We start from the raw sequence: 8,544 nt of genomic DNA, 5'->3' as shown, positions 1-8,544 counted from the left end.
CGTCCGTAACAATCTGTATAATAAAACAGAATCGTTACTGGACCCGCACGGTACACGCCGTAGAAAAAAAAATGCAAAAACGTTCCGAAAAAAGATAATTTTTAATTAATACCCTATAAAAAAAATGATCTAAAAAGTAATTTAAAAAACGTTATGCACTCCAAAATAAGCCCACTAAAAAGAACAACTCTTCTCGCAAAAAATAAGCCCCTAACCAGATTTGTCAGCCGAAAAATAAAAAAGGTATGCATATGAAAAGATGGTGATGCTAAAATGAACAAGATTTTCTCCAAATTGGTTTTTATTCAGTACAATTGAATAAAATACACAAAACCCCCACATATTTGGTATCCCTGCGTCCATAACAATCTGCATAATAAAACAGAATCGTTATTAGATCCGCAAAGTGAACCCCGTAAAAAACTAAACAAAAAAAAGCTCCAGAAAAAAGATAATTTTCAATTAATACCCTATAAAAATGCTCTAAAAAGGGATTTAAAAAATGTTATGCACTCTAAAATAAGACCACTAAAAAGAACAATCCTTCTCGCAAAAAATAAGCCCTTAAACAGATTTGTGAGGCGAAAAATAAAAAAGTTATGCATATGAAAGACGGTGATGCTAAAATTAACAACATTTTTGCCAAATTACTTTTTATGCAGTAAAAATGGGAAAAAAATAAAAAATCTATATAAATGAGGTCTTTTTGTAATCGTGGCAACCCAAAGAATAAAAATAATATACTATTTTTATGGTATGGTAAACAGCCAAAAAAAAACCCCCATAAAAATCTTCCTGAAAAGTGATGATTTTCATTTCCTCCACCAACAAAGAGTTAATAAAATCTCACCAATTAGCTATAGATGCCCCAAAATTACGTACCAGAAAAGTGCATCTCATGTGGCAAAAGAAATAAGCCCCTATAGGTCCACATTAAAAAAAAAGAAAAAAATTATAGCCTGTACAAAATGACATAGCAAATCTGATCTGGATGGCGCCTCCTTCCCTTCTATGCCCGGCCGTGCGCCCATACAGCAGGTTACCACCACATGTAGAGTATCCGTGTACTCGGGAGAAATTGGGTAACAAACGTTGTGGAGCCTTTATTCATTTAATCCATTGTAAATGTTTAATTTTCCACCCAAAATGAGTGTATTGTGAAAAAATATTACAATTTGCAGACTGCACCTCCATTTTGTTTTAACCCCTATAAAACACGTAAAGAGTAAACAAACTTCTTAAAAGTGGTTTTTCATACGTTGAGGTGTGTAGTTTCCACAATGGGGTAATTTACGAGTCTCGCTATTATTTAGGCCTCTCAGTGTCAATTAGAAGTTGAGCAGGTCCATCTAAGTACGGGTTTTGGTGATTTTACAAAAAATGTGAAAAATGGCACCCAAATTCTGAGCCTCAACATTCTAGTAAAATATGTGGAATCTTAAAAAACCATGCCAACATAAAGCAGACATTTGGGAAATGTAAGTTATGAATTTATTTGGGAGCTATGACTATCTGCATCAAAAGTAGAGAATTTAGAACGTTGAAAATAAATAATTTTTCCAAATTTTTGCCAAATTTTGTTTTTTTTCATAACTAAACACAAAGATATCATCCAAATTTTTAAACTAATTTGAAGTACAATGTGTCACGAGAAAACAATCTCAAAATCCCCTGGATATCTCACAGCGTTCCAAAACTATAACCACTTATAGTGACACAGGTCAGATTTGAAGAATGGGGCCGCGTCCTTAAGGCCAAAAGAGGCTGAGTCCCGTAGGGGTTAAAGTGTTAACTTTAATAAGCCTCTGCTTGTAGCCTTAAAGAATCTGAGTTTCCGATGGAAATTACGTTACCAGGTCATTTTAACATAGTAAATAGTGCCCCCAGAAATGTTGCCAAATCCCTTTGTAATGTCCCCCACAGCTTCCCCAAAGTCTTCACAGCTCCCATTAAAGTGCCCAAGGGCCCCTGTAATATTCCCCAAAGGCCCCAGTAATGTCTCCAAGGCCCCAATGTCCAAAAAAAACCCCACTAATGTCTTCCCAGCCCCTTCTAATGGTCCCCATAGCCACCATTAATGCCAAGCCACCTTAATGTGCCCCTTCCCCCTTGCAAAATTAAAAAAAAAACACTGATACTCACCTCTCTAAGAGTCTCTCCTCTTATTCACTGTCGGACTCAGGAGCTGTGACATCATCAGATGGCGTCTCCTGCTCCCGGCAGCTGTAGTGAGCTGCGTGATGCAAGAGACGCTGTGTGATGGCTTCTCCTTCTCCTGCCAACGGCTCCATTCTCCACTACAGGGCTCATTGCTATCTAAGTACTGAGGGCGTAGATAGAGAAGGGAGTGGGGAAATTTGCCCGAACATCTCTGACATTACACATAAAAATATAGCTAAATAAATTGACTTGGGAATGAAGAATTAAACTAAGCTCTGGTAGACTCATGACCCAGAAGAGCTATTTACTTCTCTGTGCCGGGAGCAGACATGGATATGACCTGGATGGGGATCCTGATCTTCTTATTCCTCTTCATCTACTCAACTTGGGAGAACTTTTACAGAAACCGTAACCTACCCCCTGGTCCTACCCCGCTGCCTCTCATGGGAACATTGCTGCATATAACAAGAGGAAGGCTGGTGGAGTCTCTCATGAAGTTCAGTCACCTCAATCTCTTCAGTTACCTCTATAGTTTGCGGAATCACGTGGATCGCCTGATTTTCAGCTTTGGGATCAGTATGGGCCAGTATATACAACTTCAGTGGTTGATCTCTGTGGATATAAAGCTGCGAAGGGGGCACTGACAGATTATTAAAACATAAGGATATAAAAATGAAAATAGATTTAATTCCTAAAAGGAAAACTCGGATGGTAATTTGCATGCCTTCACCAGAGGAGCACTTCATGGCCTAAACACTCCTTATGCCAGAAACTTTTTCCAAAATTAAACTAGGCCCTAAGTCTCAGCCCAGAACACCCTCATCATAAGAAGAATATATTACTCAAAATGTATAAAACATATATAAGGGTTTTGTCAGTTCTAATGTCTGATTTGTGCTGTTTTATCTCCCTCCATTCATAAAAATTTTGGCTACAGTGGAGCTACATAATGACCACAGTAGATTGGTCATTGGTGATTATGCGGGTTTGGACTGGCCCAACTGAGCACCAGAGGTCTGGTGGATACAGGTTCTAAGGCAATTATAAGCCCTAAAGGCCCAGTGAATGATTACCGAATTTGGAATCTACCATGGGTCTGGTTTTAGTTATTTTCATCTTGTGGGACCCAAATGCGCAATTATACACATAAATAAAACACTGTAGACTGACTTGCACCAGCCACTAGCATTTCAATGCTGCTGGTGGCTTTGGTGGTGACATCTAAAGGGTAACGCTTGTGGTTGATGCCTGCTCAATTGAGCGTTTAGGTCTGGTAATGAACTCGAACCTAAAAAGAAACTGAATTCTTCCGCTCATCCCTACTTGTACCCTGTGTCTTTGGGGTCCATATGGGTCAGTATTAGAGATGAGCGAGCACTAAAATGCTCGAGTGCTCGTTATTCGAGACAAACTTTTGCCGATGCTCGAGTGCTCGTCTCGAATAACAAACCCCATTGAAGTCAATGGGAGACTCGAGCATTTTTCACTGAAAGAACACATTGAAAGAAGAACACTGAAGAACACATTGCAGATGTTTGCAAATGTTTTCACTGAAAGAACACATTGAAGAACATTCAAGAACACATTGCAGATGTTTCCGTACATCTGCTAACTTATCCGAATACACGCGTGCAGAACGGTGTTCTTCACAATAGTATGTGCAGAACAATATGTGTGAAGAACACATTGCAGATGTATGGAAACATCTGCAAGGTGTTCTTCACACATATTGTTCTTCATATACTATTGTGGAGAACACTGCTGGCAGGCGTGTCTTCGGATAAGTTAGCAGATGTAAGGAAACATCTGCAATGTGTTCTTCACTGTGTTCTTCACTTAAATGATCCTGTGTTCACTGTTTTCATTGTATTCTTCACTGTTCTTCACTGTGTTTGTAAGTAAATGCTCGATCTCAAGCAGGGGAAATACTCGTCTAAGCAACGAGCCGTTTCGAGTATGCTAATACTCGAATGAGCATCAAGCTCGGAGGAGTATACTCACTCATCTCTAGTAGTTGTTCTTTATGGATATGAGACTGTAAAGGAAGCTCTAATTGATTGTAGGGATGAATTTGGTCCCAGAGGCCGGCTCCCTGTGCTGGGGAGATTTACTCAAGGCTACTGTAAGTAAAAGATTATTTTGCTTGGTCCAGGTAGATCAGGGCTGCTGCAGGTCTTATATTTTCAGGCTTTGTGTGCTGTAGTAAGGACGCCCTTTCACTGATCTTGCAGTTTTTAAATGTAGAACTTTCAAGCCACCAGAGAGTTTAAGAACTTCCCCGGGGGTGGAGCATTTTATATATCCAACCAGAGACCTTGTTACAAATGAAATTAACAATTATCAAACATTCTCATATTGGTCAACATGGTAAACAATCCCTTCCCAGGCAGGTGTTATGCAGCTGCAATACCAGATATAGGCAAAAGATGGCGCACAGAGGTGATCAGGCGCAATGGGACACATGCAATGTGATAGGAGCAGTATTTCATAAGGGCAGGGCTATAGAAAGCCACAGTCGTTGGCATTTGTGCTGCATCAACATCATAGATCTTTTCTGATGGTCCACCCTCTACAACGTATCCTCTAACAAAAGTTCTTAGGAATCTCTCCTACTGGGACAGGTTGACGGCATGGAATCCCTGCTTGAAGAGTTATCCGTCAGCGTGAGTGACTGCTCCGTGACGAAAACAGCTTTGCTACTTTCAATGAGGATGAGGTTGAGGTCTCTGCACTTTCAAGTGAAGAGGAGGATGGTAAAATTAATCCCATGGTTGTTGAGGCACTATCTGACATGTAATTGACCGATATCTCAACCCTATGTGCCCTATTGGGGCCTCACAGTACACGATGCACAACCTGGCACCTTCTTGCACCAGGGGAGCTTGGAGCAGGCAGAGACAGGACATGTCTTCTCCTGGCAGCATCAGCTACATCACCACCAGCAGCAACAGAAACACAGAAATACTTGTCCCTCAATTCCTGCAGAGCTGCAGAAGAACTGCGTGTGGTCCAATAAGCCAAATACTGCCACCAACACGAATCAGAGTTCACACTGGAATGAAAATTAAAGAACACAAAGGAAAGTGAATTCATCCGGACAGAAGACGCTGGCATGGACATTACACCCAGACACAAGATCTTCTTGGCACGAGGAGCCACGCTTCTGAGCTGTCAGCTGTATCACCGCTGTTTGTTGTGTTCTTGTTAAAATTACCATTGTTTGTCTTTTGTCTCATTTTCCGGTAGTGACTATAATAGATACAGTGGAACGGGGGCAAGTCCTTGTCCTTTCCATGTCCACCCTGCTCTCAGCTGTCATGTGCATAGGTAAAGCTAAAAAACTGGTGGAGATGGGATTTTTTACTTGCCTTCCCTTCTAGGAATCTGGCGGAGAAGGCGGAGAAAATGTCCCGTATTATGTAATATTTACTATATTAGGAGATTGCGGGGGTGCTGAAGCTTAATATAAGCTGTGGAGGAGGCTAGTAATGGTTTTCTGCCTTATCATATATTACTAGTCATTGTTTGTCTTTTAATGGCACAATACACATTAGGACATTTTTACTAAAAACAATGCAGTGTGTACTATGTGCAGTGTGTACTATGTGCAGGATGTGTACTATGTGCAATGTGTACTATGTGCAGTGTGTACTTTGTGCCGTGTGTACTATGTGCGGTGTGTACTATGTGCGGTGTGTACTATGTGCAGGGTGTGTACTATGTGCAGTGTGTGTGCTATGTGCGGTGTGTACTATGTACAGGGTGTGTACTATGTGCGGTGTGTACTATGTGCAGGGAGTGTACAATGTGCGGTGTGTACTATGTGCAGTGTGTACTATGTGCAGGGTGTACTATGTGCTGGGTGTGTACTATGTGCAGGGAGTGTACAATGTGCGGTGTGTACTATGTGCAGGGAGTGTACTATGTGCGGTGTGTACTATGTGCTAGGTGTGTACTATGTGCAGGGTGTGTACTATGTGCGGTGTGTACTATGTGCAGGGTGTGTACTATGTGCGGTGTGTACTATGTGCGGTGTGTACTATGTGCTGGGTGTGTACTATGTGCGGTGTGTACTATGTGCAGGGAGTGTACTATGTGCAGGGTGTGTACTATGTGCGGTGTGTACTATGTACAGGGAGTGTACTATGTGCAGGGTGTGTACTATGTGCAGTGTGTACTATGTGCGGTGTGTACTATGTGCAGGGTGTGTACTATGTGCGCGGTGAGTACTATGTGCAGGGGGTGTACTATGTGCAGTGTGTACAATGTGCGGTGTCCTGTGTACTATGTGTAGTATGTACTATGTGCAGTGTAGTGTGTATTGTGTACTATGTGCGGTGTGTACTATGTGCAATGTGTACTATGTGTAGTATATACTATGTGCAGTGTGTACTATGTGTGGTGTGTACTATGTGAAGTGTGTACTATATGCAGGGTGTACTATGTGCTGGGTGTGTACTATGTGCAGGGAGTGTACAATGTGCGGTGTGTACTATGTGCTGGGTGTGTACTATGTGCGGTGTGTACTATGTGCTGGGTGTGTACTATGTGCAGGGTGTGTACTATGTGCGGTGTGTACTATGTGCGGAGTGTACTATGTGCTGGGTGTGTACTATGTGCGGTGTGTACTATGTGCAGGGAGTGTACTATGTGCAGGGTGTGTACTATGTGCGGTGTGTGCTATGTGCAGGGTGTGTACTATGTGCAGTGTGTACTATGTGCAGTATGTACTATGTGCAGGGTGTGTACTATGTGCGCGGTGAGTACCATGTGCAGGGGGTGTACTATGTGCAGTGTGTACAATGTGCGGTGTCCTGTGTACTATGTGTAGTATGTACTATGTGCAGTGTAGTGTGTATTGTGTACTATGTGCGGTGTGTACTATGTGCAATGTGTACTATGTGTAGTATATACTATGTGCAGTGTGTACTATGTGTGGTGTGTACTATGTGAAGTGTGTACTATATGCAGTGTCCTATGTACTATGTGCGGTGTGTACTATGTGCAGGGTGTGTACTATGTGCGGTGTGTACTATGTGAAGTGTGTACTATGTGCAGTGCCCTGTGTACTATGTGCAGGGTGGGTACTATGTGCAAGGTCCTGTGTACTATGTGCAGTGTGTACTATGTGCAGTGTCCTGTGTACTATGTGTAGTGTGTACTATGTGTAGTGTGTACTATGTGCAGGGTGTGTACTATGTGCGGTGTGTACTAAGTGCAGTGTGTACTATATGCAGTGTCCTGTGTACTATGTGCAGTGTCTTGTGTACTATGTGCAGTGTGTACTATGTGCAGTGTCCTGTGTACTATGTGCAGTGTCCTGTGTACTATGTGCAGTGTCCTGTGTACTATGTGCAGTGTGTACTATGTGCAGTGTCCTGTGTGTAATTTGTGCAGTGTGTACTATGTGCAGTGTCCTGTGTACTATGTGCAGTGTGTACTATGTGCAGTATGTACTATGTGCAGTTACCTGTGTAGTGTGTACTATGTGCAGTGTGTACTATATGCAGTGTCCTGTGTACTATGTGCAGTGTCCTGTGTACTATGTGCAGTGTCCTGTGTACTATGTGCAATGTGTGCTATGTGCACTTGTTAAATGTGGCGCATGGTCCGACTGAGCACCGGAACCTTCAGTGCAGAAATATAGCACAGCCGCGACACAAACGGGTCTTAAATACCTGTGCAAGCAGTCTACAGATGAAAGAACCTGCAAAGTCCTACAGAAAACTGGCGCAGGGGCTTTAGTAAATCTGGGCCAGCGACTACTTACTGCTATCATTTGGCTGATATATGATACACCCTGCATGGGATCTTCGGCTTATTGTGTTCCCTTTTTCAATAAAATACCTGACACTAAAAAATGGTAGAGGAAAGAACCAATTTTAGGTAAGAAGACGAGTAACAGATAACGAGTATTTTTATAATTATATTTTAATTTACTTTCCAAATTAACATATTGGGGCACATTTACTAAGGTCTTTGCAAAGTCTCATGGTAATGCCATATTTTGAAATCCATAACTTTATTTATCTGCATATTAGAACTATGGGGGTCATTTACTAAGGGCCCGATTCGCGTTTTTTCCCGACGTGTTACCCGAAAATTTCCGATTTGCGCCTATTTTTCCTGAATTGCCCCGGGATTTTGGCGCACGCGATCGGATTGTGGCGCATCGGCGCCGGCATGCACGTGACGGAAATCGGGGGGCGTGGCCGAACGAAAACCCGACACTGAACACGCGCTTACCTGCACCCAGCAATGGATCGTGGACTCCGGGGGACCTCGGTGGACTTCAGCGCAGCAGCGACACCTGGTGGACGTCGGAGGAACTGCCTTAGTGAATCGCCGGAAGACCCGAATCCACCGCAGAGAACGCGCCGCTGG

This window comes from Engystomops pustulosus, chromosome 9, assembly GCF_040894005.1.
Source record: "Engystomops pustulosus chromosome 9, aEngPut4.maternal, whole genome shotgun sequence".
Lineage (NCBI taxonomy): Eukaryota > Metazoa > Chordata > Amphibia > Anura > Leptodactylidae > Engystomops > Engystomops pustulosus.
Note: the sequence above shows the minus strand (reverse complement) of the source record.